Source organism: Cetorhinus maximus, chromosome 19 (genome assembly GCF_964194155.1).
Source record: "Cetorhinus maximus chromosome 19, sCetMax3.hap1.1, whole genome shotgun sequence".
Lineage (NCBI taxonomy): Eukaryota > Metazoa > Chordata > Chondrichthyes > Lamniformes > Cetorhinidae > Cetorhinus > Cetorhinus maximus.
In genome coordinates, this window is record NC_135897.1 from 22354344 (window position 1) to 22374839 (window position 20496).

At 45.7% G+C, this 20496-nt stretch overlaps 1 protein-coding gene and 1 long non-coding RNA gene across 5 annotated transcripts in view; one reads left to right on the top strand and one right to left on the bottom strand.

The window, feature by feature from the left end:
• The window catches only part of fam168b (family with sequence similarity 168 member B), a 29437-nt gene extending 24382 nt beyond the window's left edge, over positions 1 to 5055 (bottom strand). For all 3 annotated transcript variants that reach the window (XM_078563591.1, XM_078563589.1, XM_078563590.1), the window contains exon 1: positions 4932 to 5055. The gene's annotated coding sequence lies outside the window, so the exon portion shown is untranslated. The remainder of the gene's footprint in view (positions 1 to 4931) is intronic.
• A 24-nt stretch (positions 5056 to 5079) lies between these two features.
• Positions 5080 to 10781, top strand: LOC144693689 (uncharacterized). Of its 2 annotated transcripts, XR_013579585.1 has the most exons (4): positions 5080 to 5269; positions 6999 to 7127; positions 9456 to 9831; positions 10285 to 10781. It is a non-coding gene; the product is annotated as an uncharacterized LOC144693689 (long non-coding RNA). The 2 variants fall into 2 exon arrangements; XR_013579586.1 differs by lacking the exon at positions 6999 to 7127.
• Positions 10782 to 20496: the final 9715 nt, after the last annotated feature.

Consider the following 20496-nt stretch of genomic DNA (forward strand, 5'->3'; position numbering starts at 1 on the left):
GCGGAATTGGTCTAGAAAAAAAAAGAGGTCACAGACCACATGCCGAAAGTAGGGAAACTCCAGAACTTGGCAGCACTAGAATAAGAGGTCAGAAGGCTTTTGTGGTTTGGCAGTGCTGGGAGGTAGGTACACAATCACTGTTCTAACCGATCTGGCCTGAGTCCAGCTTTTTACATTATTCATGCATTTATACTGCATTCACATAGCAGCTAAGTAAATTGTGACCAAAAAGTTTATTTTAGTTAAAAAAAATGATTTGTTTGGTTACCCTTCCACTCTTTGTATTGGCAGTTTTTGCTGTCTGTTGATTTGAATTTTTAAGTCATTAAATGGAATTTCAGTATGAGAACTCCCATTCACAACCTGTTTCTTTAACACAGGGAGGCAAGTAAATTTATAATCCTTGAATTCAAAGGCTTTTCACAACTCCAAATTAAAACAGCATCACCTGTGTAGTACAACTGCTTCTCAGTGGTGAGCCAGTTAAATTGGTTCAAGTGAGGCGCCATGCCCATAAAGAGGATCCAAGAAAATTCAAACATTTCCATGGTATTTATCGGTTCATACATTTTAAACTCCATATGACTATTAGCTTTCACAGTGAACCATTTGCACACTAGCCCAGATAGAACACTCTACAGAATGACCAAGAGTTGGGATAATGGTTAGGGAGGGGCTGGAAGTATAACAATCATAAGCTTTGGTATTTCATGCTTGCCCATTAAATTATCTACGCTCAAGTGCTCCAAGGTCTCCCATAGTCTAGCTCACTTCAAATGTCGGGAACTGGTGCCACACATCCACCATTATTACAGTGGGAAGCAACAACTGAAATCCTTCCACATGACTGACAGGTCATAGTTGATAAAATTACATCAGGTACAATGGCAATAAGAACACAACTGAGTAGCTTTCATCTTTTATAAAGGTGAATAAGAATGAATAGTGAATTCAAGGCGGTCAACATCTGCACTTGAAAGAAAACAGCAATCCTGAAACAATTGTCCACTTCACGTCGGTATAGATAATACTTCAAATGGAAGTCACATACACATTTTTTGCCCACTGTAATAATGAAGGCTCTACTACTCTCCCTCAGTAAGACATTCATTTTTGCTTTACTCCTGCCAATTACATTGTGCAGAACAGACCAAATGCATGCTCAGCAATGACTGGTATTTTCTAGTAAGGGAGCTTTGTAGATTTATGGGATGATACGACAGGGGAAAACAAAGGAATTAACTGCTGCAGCTTGAGATTTTGCAAACATGGCCACTTTAACAAATTTGGGATGCAAATCACTAATGCACAACCCATGTCACTTATTGTTTCATTGTATCACTGTACTGCAACACTTCTCAGTTTTTTAAAAAAGATGCTAAAAAGGAAGCCATTAAGATCTTTGTGAATATGAAGTCAGTGGTAAGGGAAGGCAATACCCAACGCCATGCAGTATTTAATCAAATGCAAAGTGCACATCAGATCCAGGTTATACTGGTAGCTTGATGAACAAAGCAGCATCAATACTTTGAGGACCCAAGACTGGGTAGGAGAGGCGATTTGCAGACAACTCCAAAAACAGTAGATATCCCTTCTAATTACAATATAAACATTGCAATGATGCCAGCAATGCTTTATGGCACTGGGTCACTCAGCCATGTACACCCATATCAAAATTTGAATCTCAGCAATTGGGTAGATTGAGTCACAATCTAAAACTGTGCAAACTCAAACTCCTTCTCCTGTATCAGATGCAATTGAGTACATAATATAAATTGGATGTGGATGCACAATTGGAATTTTACAACTTAAAGTGGGTCTGTAATTTAAGTATGTACGGTACAGCTAATGTCCCAGTTCATGGTCTTAAGCCTCCTAAGTAACAATCTAAGCAAGTAAATAAAGTTATATATTGTTCTTATTGCTGTTGCGATTAATCAGAACTCAATGCACACATCATCAAACCATGCACAGGGCATTCTTCAGCGACCTCTATCAGCAAGTGAAATTTCATGTCAGAAAAAAGACCTGATTGGACCAACAGCTATTTTCCTTGTTTTTTTTTATTTCAGAATTCAGTGCCAGCCACTTGCATAATGAACGCATTTCAACTATGATGCAAAGCCTATGGTTCTGTACTACACATTCAACATATCATGCCACGAAAGCCAATCCTAGTTTAACTGCAGCCTAGCATAATTTTTTTTTAAAAAGAATTATTACATTTATACTGAATATTAGTTACTTATTGCATTGCTGTTGGCAGCAGGAAAACTAATACCAATGCAACAAAGGCTGCAAGTCTGCCTATTGCACTTTGCTACATAATCTAAGTATGACTACTATATTCAATGAAGTAATAGCATACGGAAACTAAATGTTAGAGCATACAATTCAAGTCAACCACACAGTACCTATCTCACACACAAGTCTGATAATTTCTTCACATTTTTATTCTAAATTATGAACATACAAACACACAAAATAGCAGAAGTAAGCATTCAGCCCCTTGAGCTTGCTCCGCCATTCAATAAGATCATGACTGATCTTCTTGTGTTGAGTTCCACATTCCCTTTTATCCCCGATAACCTTTGATTCCCTTGTCTAACAAGGATCTATCTACCTCTGCCTTATAAATATTCAGTGATCCCACCTCCACTACCTTCTGAGGTGGAGTTTCAAAGTCACATGGCCCTCAGAAAAAACTTCTCATCTCTGTCCAATAAGGGCAGCCCCTAATTGTAAAGTAGTGTGCCCTAGTTCTGGACTCACCCACATGGGGAAATGTACTTTCCACATCCACCTTGTCAAGACCATTCAAGATCTTATATACTTCAATCAAGTCACACATCACTCTGCTAAACTCCAGTGGAAACAAGCCCAGCTTACTAACCTATACTCATAAGACAACCCGCTCATTCCAGGTTACAATCTAGTAAACCGCATCTGAATACCTCCAATGCATTTACATCCTTCTTTAAATAAGGAGGCCAAAACTGCAAACAGTATTCGAGATGCAGCCTCACAAATGCCCTGTGAAACTGAAGCTTTTCAAATATACATTTCACACAAGTCAATCAACTTATTCCAAGCATCATCTAAACTTTCAGGGAATACTGTTATTTAAGGCCTCAATGAATGTGGGTTGGAAATCAAGTTCTTTCAGGGAAGAGAGAAGGGGACAAAGCACACAAAACAAAATCGAAGTCATATCGCAGAGACAACCTACCCCTCACTTTGCCTTCTACATTACATCAAAAAATAGGCCCAACAGTCAAATCATAGACACAAACACAAGAGTTCTTATTTTCTTACCACATAAGCTTGCTAATTATGAGGATAAGGGAGAATTTGAATTTAAAATTCAATACACGCATTGCCACTGGGATTTCAGTGGCGCACAACAGTGTGTGGCATTATGTCTACTAGAACTGTAGAAAAACTACAGAATTTGTTTGAAGTCAGCACCAAGGCCAAAGCAAAGTATTGATGGTTTCAGTTGTCTCCAGTCATGGCAGAAATGTGTGGTGATGAAACAAGAGTAAATAAGCAACACAATATGAACCCAGTGGCAAGCTAAAATCTCAAATTTGCCAGGCTGTGGATGATGGACAATTGGAGCTTCCAAGACTGAGATTGATAGTTTTGTGTTAGGTAAGGGTACTAAGGAATATGGAGCTAAGATTGAGGTACAGATCAGCCAGGATCAAACTGAATAGTGGAGATTGTTTGACAGGATGACAGACAGGCCCATGTTCCTATACAGGGTTCGGGGCAACACCAAACTGAGAACTTGGATTTTGAGTAATTTTGAGTACTGGTGGGGTGCCCTCAATTTTGTGAGGAGTTTTCAGGAAGAGCACATTCTGAATTTATTTTTCACTATTGTTAGCAATTTGTATCTCAAACCTATAGTGGCAGACACAACTGGCTACACAATTTTTAAAAAGGGTCTTGCAGTTGCTATAAAATAATAAATCCATCCCTTTACCTGAAACAAGAATGCATTACAATGAAAAGCAATGGTATATAAATCTCAAGGAGGAGATTTTATTATCAAGTGTGAAACAATTTTGAACATTCTCATGAAAGGTTATTGACCTGAAACGTTAACTCTGTTTCTCTCCACAGATGTTGTCAAACCTGGCTATTTCCAGCATTTTCTGTTCCAGTTCCAAGTTTATGCCTGGGCTTGCAAATTGCCCTTTTTTCTCAACAGTAAATGAAGTGTTTTCCTCGTTACTATAAGTAGCAGTGCTCTTTCAAAACCAGAGAGGATCAAAATAGCGATGTGTAATTAAAATATCGGATGTGCGCCTTAAAATCTCACTTTACAAGACATGGAACTGTTGACAATAGCAAAGCAAAGCGCACACACAAAAAACCAGGGGCCAATATTCATACTGCAACTACAAAACCCTCTTGAAAGCGCCTATAATATTCGTCATTCTTATTTCACCCATCAGCTGGTCTCAGTTTGCGAGCCCGATGCTGCTCTGGGTCTGTATGTGACAAGCAGGAGGCAGCCGATTGTCAATGGCTGCAACAGAGACTCTGGAGGCAGCGCGGATATTGCAGGGAAACACCAACCACCCCCCCCAACCACCCCCACCGCCATCTCCATCCCCACCCCCTCCATCCGGGCCGACACAACCACCCACCTCCCAAAACAAGTAGAGGGAACTAGCAAACGCTTTGCCGCCAACGCCTCCCCGGGGATCGGGGTGCAGCGATGCGCAGAGTCCGGGGCCCATCTTCCTCGGGAAGGGAAGGGGGCCGAGCTCGCCAGGCCTCGGCGTCAAACGATGATAATAAAGCCCGAGCCCAACAATGGCGACACGGGATGGGATGGGGGCGCAGGTGAGAGTCTCGGGGGAAGGTAGGGGTGTCGAGGGGTTAGTCGGAGCCGCGGCCCGGGGAACGGCACCCACCCTGACTGAGCGATTCCAGTGATGCAGCCTCTACTCCCTCTCTCTCCGCCTCACATAAGCGACGCTGCGCAGCAACTGCCAGCCCACGCCGTCACTTCCGGCAGGCAGACCTCACCTCACTTCCGGTCACGCCGCAGCGTCGCCACGCAAGCGGCGCGATGACGTCAGGAGGGTAAAGCTAGTGGGGAGGCCGATAGCAGCAACAACATAAATATAAAAACAGAAATAAAAATACCTAGAAAAATTCAGCAGGTCTGACAGCATCTGCGGAGAGGAAGACAGTTAACGTTTCGAGTCCGTATGACTCTTCAACAGAACTAAGGAAAAATAGAAAATAGGTGAAATATAAATTGGTTTAAGGGGGGGTGGGACAGGTAGAGCTGGATAGAGGGCCAGTGATAGGTGGAGATTGCCAAAAGATGTCATAGACAAATGGACAAAGAGGTGTTGAAGGTGGTGATATTAGCTAAGGAATGTGATAATAGGTGACATTAAGGGTAGAAAGCAGGATGAGCAAGGTACAAATAGCCCTAGTGAGGGTGGGGGGAAGGGATCGAAATAGGCTAAAAGGTAGAGATAAAACAATGGATGGAAATATATTTAAAAATAATGGAAATAGGTGGGAAAAGAAAAATCTATATAAATTATTGGAAAAAAGGGGGATCGGCAAGGGGGTGGGGATGGAGGAGAGAGTTCATGGTCTGAAGTTGTTGAACTCAATGTTAAGTCCGGAAGGCTGTAAAGTGCCTAGTCGGAAGATGAGGTGCTGTTCTTCCAGTTTGCGTTGAGCTTCACTGGAACATTGCAGCAGGCCAAGGACGGACATGTGGGCAAGAGAGCAGGGTGGAGTATTGAAATGGCAAGCGACAGGGAGGTCTGGGTCATGCTTGCGGACAGCAACAACAGCTGGGCTTCCTCATGGCTTAACCTGTATCCAATAGGTCAAAAATCAAGGGGAGCAGGATGCATAGGATGTATTTTTCAGATGATGAATTTTTGTTTGATTTATTCGTTCATGGCATGTGAGCGTCGACGACTAGGCCAGCATTTATTACCCAACCCTAATTGCAGGCCTTAAGCTGGTGGTGAACTGCCTTCTTGAATTGCTTGCAGTCCATATGGTGTAGGTACACCCACAGTGCTGTTCAGAAGGGAGTTCCAGGGTTTTGACCCAGCAACAGTGGAGGATATAATTCCAAGTCAGGATGCTTTTGTAAGTTCAAGTTCCCTTGGAGGGGAACTTGAAGATGGTAGCCCATCGTAGCACATAGACTCATTGGCAATCTGATAACTGCCAGAGTTATCAAGTTATTTATGGCACTCAAGGAGATTTGGCCCTTCGAATCTGTGCCAGCTTTCCATGGCTTAATCCAGTCAATCCCATTCCTCCATTCGATCCCCATAGCCCAGCTAGTTTTTTTTCTTTCAAGTGCCCATCCAATTTCCTTTTGAAATCATTGACCATCTCTTAGGGTTACCAACCCTCTCAAAATGGCCAGGAATCTACCAGAATCGGCATCAATCTCCCGGTGGCCAAAGAATGCAATCCAAGAGATTTTAAAACAATATTTTAAACAAATCAATCCCATAATTTGTTAGCAGCAGTCAGCTAGAAGAAGAAACTACAACTCCCATCATTATGAGACATTGCAACATGGTGACATCACATCCAGTACAGCGCCGCCCAATCAAATCAAAACCTTAAACTAAAAATGTCAAGAGGACTCTGATTGGCTGAGACTTTGGCAGCTGCGATGGGATCAGTGGAGTTTGAAGTTGAGGGATTGTGCGCGAGCAGCAAGTCTTAATCTGAGTGTGATGGTTGCAGCTGAAATCCGGATCACTTCATTTCATTAAAAGCATGGAGATGGAGAGCAAGAGAGAAAAAATTATTTTCTCCTCAGTTATAGCAGCTTTTAATATCCCTGTTTGAAACCATGGCGTTGGATCTTGCATTAGAATGAGCAAAGCTTGTTTTTCCCTTTAAACATTTATCATTTGCTCGCTGCAAACTTGGCCCACTTGCCTAATTAAAGCTGATTTGTTTCCTTTTTCATGCTCCCTTAGAACCCGCTTGTGCCATGCTGCCAGCTTTCTGTGATGCCACATCTGCTGACATCTCCCGGAATATGTCTGGCCAGAGCTGGCAACCCTATCGTCTCTGCTTCCACCAACCTCATGGACAGCGAGTTCCAGGTCATTACCACTCACTGTGTAAAAGAGCATTTTTCCTCACACTGCCCCTGCATCTTGTACTTAAAACCTTAAAGCCCCCTAGTCATTGTACCATCAGCTAATGGGAACAGTTTTTCTTTGTCTACCTTCTCCAAACCTGTCAAAATTTTGTAAAATCTTGTACACCTCAGTTAACAGGGATGCACATGGCCAGGTGGGTAGGTGTAAATGGACTCTGAAAGGTACTCAATGTTTTGGGGTTTCATGGCCATTCTTGTTCCCAAACATTTTTCAGTTCTTATATAACTTTTACAATGAATGTTCCTGATAGACTGCAGAAGGTGGTTTTAACATAGAATGTTACTGAGTTTACTGAAAAAAAACCCCTTTGAATCCTACACCAAGATTAAAGAATGGTATAACAAATAAAGAGGCCATTTAGACCATCATTTCTGTGCCAGGTTTTTGTACAGTTATCCAATTAATCCAACTCCTCCGTTCTTTCCTCGTAGGCTTTCAGGTTTGTCCCTACAAGTATTTATCCATTCTCTTTTGAATGTCACATTTGAAGCTGCCTCCATCATTCTTTTAGCCAGTGTGTTCCAGAACACAACAACTCACATAAACCAACATCTCCTCATGTTGCCTCTAGTTCTTTTGATCTTAAACCTCAGGTTAAGGAGAACAATCCCAGCTCCTCCGGTCTCTTCATATAACTGAAGTCCCTCATCCCTGGTACCATTTAGTAAATTTCTTCAAGGCCTTGACATCCTGCCTGATGTATGGTGCCCAGAACTGAACACAGTACTCACCTGAGGCCAAATCAGTTTTCTGAAGGTCCTGTGTAACTTTGTTTTCTACTCTTATGCTTCTATTAATTAAGCCACAAAATCATATGCTTTCTTAACACCCATCTCAACATATCCTGCCACTTTCAAAGATTTGTGTACATACCTGCACCCCCTTTAAAATTGAACCCATCTTCTCATTCTCCCCACTAAACCATATCACTTCACACTTCTCTGTATCAAATTTCATCCATGTTTGCCCATTTTTCCAGTCTTTGCCCTTCTAAATTGTGTTACTATCCTCATTGTAAAATACTTTTCTGAGCCTTGTATCATCTGCTAACTTGGAAATTATGGCATGTATACTCAACTGGTCATTAGATGTACCAATAATCTTAGCACAAAAAAGCCTTGCTTTATTTGGAACTAAAATGCTCTATTTTAAGGCATTTTGCTCTTTAAAAATGAAGTCCACTTGGTTAATCGTACTTGCAATCCATATCACTCCAGAAGTAACTTATTATTTCTATGATGCTGCTCTTGAACAACAAGACACATAAGGGCAATATGCCCAAATGCATGCTCCTTGGCTGCCACCAATTCACCGTTTTAAATATCAGCTGCAGTAAAAGGAGGGATTGAGATACACCAGAAAAGTGGCAAGTTTATAATGCTAACTGGTTTGGGGGAATTTAGCAGAAAAGAATATCACTCTAAATAAATCACTATTATTTTATTCTTTGTACATAATTTTTCAGAGTAAAATTTTAATGTATTTAAAACAAGTTGGGAAGTGGTAAAACACAATAGTGATCATCTTTCAACCAAGTTTTGTTTCAAGAATGGATTGTGCTTGTCCCAATTAACTAAATGTCTCTATGGTGTTCCTAGGAGCAAAATTCAGTACTCCCAAAACTGGGCGTGATTAACCTGCACTCATTGACTGAAACACAGGAGCACATGAACTTCATGCTGTCTGCAGTTTTAAATTATCTAAGTGTCCAGCCAGCGAGAACCACACTTTTAATTGGCTGAATGCCTATGCTGAGGGCCAACATCACGAGTGGTTGTCCAACTAAAGTTAGCCCACAATGCTTAAAGCTAGCCTGTGCTTCTTAAAAGCGAGGTGCAATGTGGCTAGTGCGGGTGTTTAGCCCTGTGAGAGCTGAATCTGACCTGAGAAAGACAGAAGAATGACACAAAATGTGAAAGTGCAGGCTCCAAAGGATTTTGGACACTGCACTGGAGGCCTTGGTGGAGGAGGTTCAAAGGAGGAGATGACCTCCAGGCACAAGGCCAGGAGGCAGTCCGAACAGCTAACCAGGGAGATCAGTGCCAAGATTCAAGTCCCAAGAGCCAACAATCTCTATCAGCCCTGACTCATAATGTAATTGTAATGTAATTGCAATTCATATGATACATCACACCTGCATACACTTAGCACTGCTGTAAGCCTCACACCCACATCTCTTAGCTTGCATACAGTGTCAGCAATTCAACCATGACAGCCACCCAAAGAAAACGCATGACACTCACTGATACACTTGTCTTTCTCTTGCAGGAGGTGCATTATCGGAGGCAGCAAGAGCTAATCAGAGGGGGACAAGCAGACCTGCATATCCTGACAGTCATGGAGGAAATAGTGCTGGCCATTATTGGAATTTCTATTGGAGACAGTGGCCAGCAGTGGGGCTGAAATCATCAAAGATTATCAGTATCCATACATAATCCTCCTTCTCACATCCCACCTCCCTGTATCCCACAATCTCTTCTGATCTACAAGCTGCAGATGGTGTAAGCACCCACATCTTACCTGCCCCAATCCTCTCACTACTACCTTACTCTTGTGCCTTTCTCCTTTCAGACACTGAAGACAAACAGCCTGGCCAGGCAGTGCAGGAATAACAGGAAGACAGTTGTCATGCCAGTAAAGATATGTCATTTTCATAAATTTAAACAATGACAGTACTGTATGGAAGCTTCTGGAATTGCCTTTATTTATTTAAAAATGGATACTGATGAACTGTTAACATGGCTGACAAGAGGAAGTCAGGTGACCTCTACAACTTCAACCCAGACTGTCAAGCTTCCGGAAAGTTCTGAAGTGTATCATACTGGGTCCCCCCCTTGAATGGACATGCCTAGACAGCACTTCTTTGTGGAATTCACACCTGCCATTGTTCGAAGCTTACTTCAAAACACAGAGTAAATGGACTCCTAGACGCTATGTCTCCAGGTTTGCAATGTAACAAAGGAAAGCTGATGAGACCAGTTATCCACAAGTTAAGTATGAAAGAGCATCATCTACCTTCTATTGTATATTAATGGCTGTTGTCCATGTGACTAAAACTGGTTCTTTGATACTGAAATTCTTTCATCCCAAAAGTCAGAAGAGACCTAGGGCAATCTGCAGAATAAAACCAACAAGACAACAACAGCTGCAGAGAAAGGATGTGCCACCTATTGCCTTTTAAGAACTGGGAGGCTTAAAAGTCTTTTTAAAAGCCTCCCAGCCTGACTCCAAAGCTCTGAGTTCAACTGTAAAGAAATTGGACCTCCTCTACAACAGTCACGAGTGCCTGACTTCATGACCTGCTGAATGTTTTCCTCTTCGAAGGAACTAAGCAGTAATCCTAATGTCCGATCCCAGCAATCTCAATTTACCTGAACTACAATTTTAAAATGGGAAAAGCTTCCCTAGACTCTCAAAGACATGTGAACTGTCAACCATTCTTTTGGTTTAATACTTGTAGAAGTGCACTTGTTCAACTGTAATTTCTTGTATCGTATATTGTTTAATTGTATCTTTCTTGAGTGTGTTGTGTAACTGATGTAGCATTTAGATCTTTCTTAGTGTGTGAATAAATAATCCTCTAAACATATGAAAGTCTGCTCCTAGTACTTTTTAAATTGACCACAAACTAATGGGGGCTTAGAAACACACATCTACCTTTTCAAAAAAAAAACCACAGTCATTATAAACAGAAGGGAAGGGAATTGGGGGTTTTAGTTTATCTCTCCTCCCCTGTCTGCAACACCGTGAAACACACACTTGATGCGGCCAGCTCAGATTCTGACACTGCACATAATTTAGAGAATAACATAGAGGTGGGATATGCACATGGTGAGAAATTAGGCACCTGAGACCTGCAGCCAGTCAGGGGAAAATACAGCTCAGCTGCCAGCTCAATCAAGGGTGAGGTCGCATACAAGCTCTGCTGCATAGGAATCAGATGAGCACTTTGATGGGACAGCCTACAAAACGAGGCTGAGAGCACAATAATATGCTCCGTGCTTTGGGAAGCCTGCCAGAAAATCTGCAACAATTTAAGGTGCATGGAGGAGTCCCGAACCGACTTGGCATAGGGCTTTGCGCAGAGCTTAGAGACCAGTTTTTTCTGGCGTTGAAATGTAGCCAACTGAACTCACACACTTGGGGACGCAGCTAGAATTTGTCTGATGGGCGATGTCTCAACTTCAGTTGTAGCACAAACAGCAGCCACTCAATGTTTGAGTGCCACGGTGAAAGATCAGGCTGAAGTCGTGGAGGTTAGCTTGCTGCCATGCAAGCTCACACTGCCGCCATCAAGGCTGTGAAACGGTTCGAAATGGCTCGTGAGATATCACAGAGGTCCAGTAATCTGCCCTCTAACAGATTACTTTGATTGCTGAGGAGCCAGCTCAGAGGAGTAAAACTGATACACCAGCCACTGGTGTGAAATTGTGCACCCACCCACCTCTCTTCCCACCCCCATCAGCCACCAAAAATACAGTTTCTGTTAAAGCAGTGCCGAATTTGATGGAACCGATTTCCAAATTCAGGACAGTAGACACGAGCAAAATTTGGATGAAAGGTCATTGACCTGAAACACTGGGGTGAATTTCCCCCATGTCGGGTGGGCCATGCGAGAGCAGGCGTGGGAGGGCATGGACTCGATCGCTGCCCACGATTGGGTCCACGCCGCCATTTTACATGGGTAGGCCAATTAAGGCTCGCCCAGAGTAGTTCACAACTCCCAAGGATAGCAGGAGTGGGTGGGTGGCAGCAGGCGTGCACTGACCGCCGGGTCCAATGGCGACCCGGCGGCCTGTTTAAATGATGGCCTGGCAGCCTTTGCCAAGGCTGCTCTCAATGGCCGGGAGAAAATTCACAGAGGGGTAATGTGCATCATGCAAGTCTGGAGGGTAGACCATTGGGGCAGGCCAGGCCGGAGGGTAGGGCAGTGGGGCAGTGTGCCCTTCGTTTCTCCGATGAGTGACTAGCTGCCCTCTTGGAGGAGGTGGCAGCGTGGTGGGAGGTCCTGCTTCCGAGGGACAGGAGGTGGAGGCCCCTCCACCTGACCAAACATGCATGGGAGGAGGTGGCTGAGAATGTCAGCTCCCATTATGTGGTGCAGCGCACATTGGTCCATGCCACAAAAGATTCAACAACCTCCTGTGCTCGAGAAGGGTGAGTACCATGTTGCCTCAGGTCACTTCATGCAGCCATCACCCTTTCCCCCAGCCACCCCCCAACCACCAACCCCCACCGCCACCCCCGCCACCCCTGCCAACTCTGAGTACAGTAACAGCATTGAATCCTTCTCGGCATGGATCCCTCACTGGGTGTACCAGCAGATATTGCCCATGCCTAGTTCACCCTGAAAGGGCTGAGCTAGGATGTGTTCTGCATTCACACCATGTGTGACACTGACACCCAGAACATAGAAAGGGATTGAAACTCAAGGATCTGCACCTAGGCAGAGAGCTGGAACTGGGAAGCATGTCGAAGTCAGGGTGCTAACGTGCTGGGAGGGGAGCTTCCAGTTGGCGGGGCACCAATTCATCTGCTGACCTTTGTGCTCCACGTGCTTGTGCCTCCTTGCTTAGCAAAGTAATGCCTTGTGGTGCCACATGTGAAGGAGGCAGTATTTGGGCAATGGGGTGGCTCAGCCCTGCCTTCTTTGGGTGAGTGTGCAGGTTGACGAAGAACTGGAGTCCTGCAATGTCCCACTCTGGCTGGGTTGGCAGGGATGCAATGGGAGTTCAGGTGCAGGCTAGGCTAATCAATGCTCCTCTCTCCTTTTCAGGAGAAGACTGTGCACAATTCTGCAGCACGGATGTGGACTGGCAGAGGCCAGGCCCAGTTGGCAATCCTAACATCTTATGAGCAGCAGGCCATGGATCTGGAGAGGCATCATGTCCCCAGGTCCACCGGTGGCGGTGAGGCTGGGGTGCCACGGGGAGGTATGTTTGGCGAGCATTCAAGTCACCATGTGTGTCCCAGAAGCCATGGCACTGTTGAATGCTCAGTGATTGAAGTTAGCAACATGGGTTGACCATTGATTATGGGAAGGTGCTCGCATAATGATCTGGAGGAGTGACATTGACATTGTCTGCACTGTAACTAATCAAATGTCCTTTTTCTTCCTTTCAGCATCACTGGAGCAGGGCTGGGAGGAGGAGACAGAGGGCCCACCTCTCAACCCTGAGGCCCCAGAGGAAATCCACTCACCAGCGTCACACCATCTCAGCCAGGCAGGCACCAGTGCAGATACTAGCATCTTGGTGGGAATTAGATCTCCGGCTAGTATTCCAGGGCATAGCGGTGAGGGCACTTCACACTCAGTTGAGGTGCGGGCAGAGACAGAGAATGCCCAGGGTGCTGGCAGTAAGAGGACGGCTGGGGACCAGGTACAGGCTCGGTCGGTGACTGATATGTGCCTCTGGAGTCGTCCGTGAGGCAGCAGACGCTGAAGTGCAGCAGGGTATGTGGGACGATCCGGCAGAGATACATGAGGCTATGCGTGGCATGGTGCTCGTGCTTGAGGAGTCCACACAGAGCATCACCAATGCAATGAGCCTCATGGCTGAGCTCCATGCTTCCTCCATGGAGGGAGCAGCGCCTTGTGGAAAGGTTCCTCCAGGAGGACAATCAGGGCCTCCTGGGGTTGCGTTCGGACCTGCAAACCCTCACAGCGGCATTGACCTCAGCTGGTCAGTGCCAGTGTGGGAGATGGTTTGGGCACCAAGTACCCCAGCTCAGTGCCCACCCATGTACGGTGAGCAGGGAGGCTGAAGCGACCTCACATCGGCATAGCAGCTGCCTATCATCTCTGTGGGCTCCTCTCAGGGTGCTCCGGGTGAGGGCAGCAGCTCCTTTCCCCCCTCTGCCAGTGAGTGTGGTATCCGATGAGGCTGCAGCCACTGGAGAGATGCCAGCTGTGGAGCTGGTGGCTCCCTCCCAGGCGGGGCCATCAAAGGCTCCATGGGCCAGAGGATGTCCGCCAAGGTCATCAAGGCCAGCAGGACAGCACAGTGAGCAGGCTGTCTCAGATGCCAGTGCCAGCGAGGGGGCAGCACCTAGACGTAGCACCCTTAAGTGTAAATGTAAAGCACCTTAGGCACACCATGGGTTTCTCACTGGAGCTGTTATGTTGGCCCAAAGTAGTTTAATGAAGACTTGATGTGATGCCCAACACCTTTTTTTGGTTTATGAAGTTACATTTGTTCCCTCAATAAATTTTGACATGTTGCCATGCCTCAGGGTGATCACTTACTTCTGCAAGTAGTCGGGAACCCATGATGTTATGAGTGAGTTGTTTGACATTGAGCTTTATTGACAAGGGCCTTAGTTAATGTTAGTATCCAGGCTGATTTAGCACTCAGGTATCGAGTATGGAACCTACAGCCCTCGTATGTGTTGAATGTCCATCTAGCTGAAGGTGTGCTAGCTGAAGGTTCTTTGGATTAAAGCCTCCCGGGTGTCTCTGCCTCCGTGGAGTATACCCGGGTCAGCATCTACCCCCTCAGCGTTCTCCTGTGCGTGCTCACCCTCAGACTCAATGCTGGACTCATCGTGTGCATCCAGAGCAACTGCGTCAACGTCTTCTTCCTCCACTGCGTCGCCCCTTTCCAGCACAAGATTGTGGAGAGCACAACATGCAACCACTATCACCAACACACGATCTGGGGGGTACTGGAGTGCACCCCCTGAGCGGTCCAGGCATCGGAAGCGCATCTTGAGAAGACCGATGGTTCTCTCCACTACAGCACTTATAGAGGTGTGGTTCCTATTTTACTCCTGCTCAGCCTCTGTTCTTGGATGGCAGCGAGGCGTCATGAGCCTTCTGAGGGGATAGCCCTTGTCACCCAGCAGCCACCCATCCAGCCAGGCTGGAGTACTGAAAAGCCTCGGCACCTGGGAGTATCTGAGTATGTGAGTGTCGTGGGAGCTGCCTGGGTATCTTGCACAGACTTACAGAATCTGCATCCTGTGATCACACACTATCTGCAGGTTCAAGGAGTGGAAGCCCTTCCTGTTGACAAAGGCACTGGGCTCACCTACTGGCGCCTTGATGGCCACATGTGTGCAGTCTATTGCACCCTGGACGCAAGGGAAGCCAGCAATCGCTGCGAAGCCTCAGGCTCACTCTGTCTGGCTGGCCTGGTCCCAGCGGTAGTGAATGAAAGTCAATGCATGCCTGAATAGAGCGTCGTCACCTGCTTGATACAACTGTGGACAGCTGATTGGGAGACTCCTCAAATATCACCCAGTGACCCCTGGAAAGAGCTGGAGGCATAGAAGTTGAGGGCAGCTGTGACCTTTAGAGCCACTAGCATATGGTGCCTATCCACACAGTTGGCAGAGATCTCAGGGCCTATCATCTGACAGATGGAGGTGACTGTTTCCTTTGAGAGACGGAGCCTCCTTTGGCACTGCACCTCAGACATATTGAGGTAGCTGCTTTGCCGCCTGTAAACACTGACAGCAGGATAGTGGCGTCTTCTGCAGCCGCTTCTGCCTTGGACTTCATGTGGCCGTGCGCCCCTTGTGCCTGGGTCTCTCCTGCCAAAGGTGGCTCCCCTGGAAGCTGAATGTGGACTCTTGGCCTCCTCCCCCTTCTGGCCCTCTCTTCCTCCTCAGAGGAGGTGCCTCCAGTGGAGAGCAGGACTACCATTCCCAGGCCAAGGGAAGGCTTCCTGAAAGCTGCAGGCCCCAATAATGCACTTTACTGTATAGTCCTGACCAAGGCCTTTACTCCAAGCAGCTGGTATGAGTTTTGAAGTTTTCCTGCCCACACAGGCAAGTATAAGTAACTTTCACACTTAAATACCTGAAAGATCACATTTGCGACCCCACTCACCCCTCTTATCCCGGCTGTGGATGAGGGTTATACAAATGTCTCCTACCCGCCTGCTCGTTAAGTCCGTGCAATGTCCTGAAGATCGCATGGGCTGCGAAAAATCAAGATCAATTGCTGTCAATGGCCTGTTAATTGATGGCAGGTGTTCCTCCAAACTCATAGCGTGCCTGCCTTCCGAAATATCGCGATGGCGGGCGGTGACATCGGGACACACACCTGATGTCACCGTGCATCATTTTATGCGTCGGCATGCGGGGCTCGTCCCCGTGCGCTAACAGGAAGTTTCTGCCCATCAACTCTTTCTCCCTCCACAGATGCTACCTAACCTGCCAAGTGTTTCCAGCATCTCTTTTTATTTCAATATTTTTACGATGGAACGTAGGGAATAGAAGCAGGAGTAGGTCATTTGGCCCCTTGAGCCTGCTCCACCATTCAACTCTCTTATGGCTGATCTTCCACTTCAGTGCCGTTTATCTGCACTGTCCCCTTATCCCTTGATATCTTTAATATCTAGAAATACATCTATCTCAGTCTTGAATATTCTCAATGACTGAGCCTCCACAGCCCTCTGGGGTAGAGAATTCCAAAGATTCACCATCCCCTGAGTGAAGAAACTCCCCCTAATCTCAGTCCTAATTGGCTACCTCTTATTCTGAGACTGTGTCCCCAGTTCTCGACCCCGCAGCCAGGGGAAACATCCTTCCTGCATCTACCCTGTCGCGCCCTGTAACAATTATGTGTGCTGCAATGGGATCACCTCTCATTCTTCTTAACTCTAGAGAATATAAACTCAGTCTCCTCAATCTCTCCTCATAGGTCAATCCTGCCATCCCGGGGATAAGTCTGGTGAACCTTCAATGGAAATGATGGTCAACCTAATTGCCAGATTTCCTCATTACAGGTCAGATAATATATCATTGATGCATTATGGTACCTGAGATGCCAGAGATACCATGTAGCTTATGAGCCACCAGAAGATCCAAGTCAACACATTGTGGTTTGAAATTTCAACTATGAATGTGTAAGCCACTGACTACTTATCATTACTGAAATTCAGCATGAATGAGTAAGAAAGATGCAAGCTCAGCTGGGAATGCAGAACATCAGGGTAGCTTTTCCTGAATTTAAATAATTCTTGTATGCTGCAAACATAAATAACTTTGACGTTCTTTTAATTCTGGGGTACACTGAGTAAACCAGCAATTAAAGTAACCAGTGATTTGCGTGTTAAGGATTGGAGGTGGCAAAACTGCTATATGCAGGAAAATCTTAACATGATGTAGCATTATGGAAGACAAACTGTGTGACAAGTGCAGTGTATTGCAATGTTTTGCATCCAGCATTTGTCTGAACTGAGGTAAATGTCCAACTTTCATAGGGTAAAGAATCTAATGTTGTATATGGAGTGCAAAACAGGCCAAATAGTTGTTTTAGCCAATATGAAATTTAAGGCAAACAGAAAGACTGAATGTCATGAGTTGATCTGCTCATTGATTCCATGCCCCCCGCACCAATGCCCCTCCCCACCCCCACCAACCTCACCACCACCTCATCGTTTGGGCTTTCTCCCAACACTTTTGCCTTATGATCCTAGACCAGACCCCCAAGTTTTTGGTAAGAACTGGATAACATTTTGTTTAAAGTAGACAAAGTTTGAGACTCAAGACACAAGACACTTGCTCAGTGAATAAGTTTCACAGGTTTTGAACAAACAAAAATAAAGTTTACTATACAAGGACAGAAAGATAAAACTATTTACAATACCTATCTTATATTCTAACATTAATGGTTAATATGAAGTACCTGTGAATTAACAGGCAAACTGTGGTCGAACACACCACACTGCACAATAAATGGCAAATGCGACCAAGGCAGAGCCCACATATTTCTCAACAACCTACCCAGATGTCAGAAAACACCATGAGTCAGCCAATTTCACTGAAACTCTGTCTCTTTCCATTGAGAGATTCTAGTCTTCACTTTTGAGTCTCTAGCCTGGGAATTCTCCCCAAAAATTGCTCTAACTCAGGTGGCCTTAAAGATACTCCACCTCACAGGGTTTAAAACTCATCTCCTGAGATTCCATTCCCCTGGATTCATGAACCTGCACTCAAAAGCATCAACTACAAGCCCAACTTCAACTCTTCTGCCGAGCAGAGCACAACATTATTACTCTAAAGGAGTACCTTCACCCCAAAAGCTGCAAGACGGATTCACCAACATTCTGCTGCCTTCTTGTATCTTCAGGGCTTCTCTTGAACCCTTTTTGATTGCCAGGGTTTCTGCTGAGCCCTCTTCAATTGCCAGAGCTTCTCCTGAGCCCATTTCACTTAAAGTCTGCTAACTGCAGCATTTTTCCTACTTTTTAACTGAACTGAGACCTCTCCTGTCCCTTTGCCCTGTCTGCGACTCTTCTTTTGGGACCTCTCCCTTTTAAACCTCTCTCTGTCCCCTGCTTGGGACACTTGTTTTCAATGGTGTTCACTCCCAGTTACATGACCCTGCTTTTCTCACCGTCTTTCTTCATGCACTGGCATGCTGGGCCAGTCCTCACCCCAAAAGAATCAAAATGCCGAACTATGCATGTGCAGCCCCTCCTGGTCTGTGCATTCGTGGAAACTCTGAGGTTCATTGGGACTTGGAGTTCTTGACATTTGCTCTCGATTTTAAGGTAAGTCTGGTGTTTGTAACAATCAGAAATGAAAGGCAGTTTCCTGTGAACTGGAACCCTTGTCCTTTTATATGCTGTGCATGGGTTAGCATTCTTAGGTTTGAGAAGTAAGACTAATCAAAAAGCATCACTGCATGATGTCCAGCTTGTCCCCTTATCTCGTCCCAAAGGCAGAAAATAACATGCCATTAGATTAGCACATGTGGGTTAAAATTACTAGGTAATATTTATTTATAGGTTAAATGATACAATGAAGCACTTAAACACAGTTGGCTATAACTTACTCAGAGCGGCAATCAACGTCGGACTGCCACTCTGTGCCCACTTACCTACGCCAAATTTATTCCGTGCCTATGTTGCCCGACTTTCCGATTCAGGCCGGGTAAGGTCCAGACAGCTCAGCTGTCTCTGAAGTCCAGTGTCACAGTCCAGCAGAGTTGAACTGAATCAGGTCACGATTCTTTTTTACGGCACTAGCTGCTGTAAACCAGGTAAGTTTAAGGGTCCGATTGAAATTGACAGGCCAGGGAGTAGGTAAGTGCCTAAGGTAAGTAGTTAGGAATTGGGGGGTGAAGGGGATCAGAGGTTGGGTGGGTATGGGGTGGGGATGTTGGACATCCGGGGGCTGTGGGAGGAGTCGGACATCGGGCGGGAGGGATCGGACATTGGGGGTTGGGGGGATCAGACATTTTGGGATGTTCAGACATCAGGAGGGGGTGGAACGGGCCAGACAGTCGGGATGGAGGGGTGGGGGGTTGGGGGTTTAGGACATCGGGAGGGATTGAGTAGTCAGAGATTTGGAGGGGTGGGAGTGCTGGGGGTTTGGACATCAGGAGTGGGTGGGGGCATCAGACATTCAGGGAGGTGGGGGGTCAGACGTTTGAGGGAATGTGGGGATCGGACCTCGGGGATGGGGGTGGTGTCAGATTGGGCCTGTGTTGTGGTGTTTGGGTCGGGTCAGGGGTAAGGATTGGGCCTGCTGGGAGCAGGGTATGGTCGGGTAGGGGGTGAGAGTCGGGCCTGCACAGGGAGAGGTGGGTTGGGGGGGGGGGTGGTGTCAGGTGAGGACTCCCATGCGGTTGGGGGGAAATGCCACAGGGGGTCAGGGGTGGGAAATACCATGAGGGGAGGTTAGTCATGGGTTGGGGAGTGCTCTCGGGGGTCGGAAGTGTTGAGGGAGTCCTGTGGCGGGATCGGTCTGGGTCTCTACAATAGTTACCCAGAAGTTAGAAGAGGTTTTAATTCTTCTAACGTTTTCTCAATAACTATTAGTGTAACACTGTCGGAACCATCTGAATTTTGCATTTTAAATTGCATTTTTGGGGTGGTTCACAGCACAGGGCAATTGCCCAGAGGAAGTTTGCACTTTTGGGCAATTGCCATGCTAATGCTTACCTGTGAAGTTCCGAGAGGGATTCTGTAGCGTATCTTTGGAGTACCCCCACAACCTGATGCTGACGAGCACAGAAGTTACGGCTCAGTCAGTTACTGAAACTGCAACATACTTAAAATACAACTAAAATAAAACCAGTCCCTTTGTAGCACGTGTTCCTTACAGGGTCTGTCAAGCAATAGGATTTTCGGGTGAAATGGAAAAATTTGTCTCTTAATAGACTTTGAAGGTGCAATATTGTCTGTACATCTATCCAGCTTATCTATGACGCTCAGATTTCCTGACAGAACTAAAGCTTTGTAACCAGAGCTGTGATATTGGATGGCTTTTATAGTTTAGTGATGTCTTCAAAGCAAACAAGTAGACTGTGAGTAATATTTCAATTTTTGTGGGGTGAGTTATTGCTGTCAAT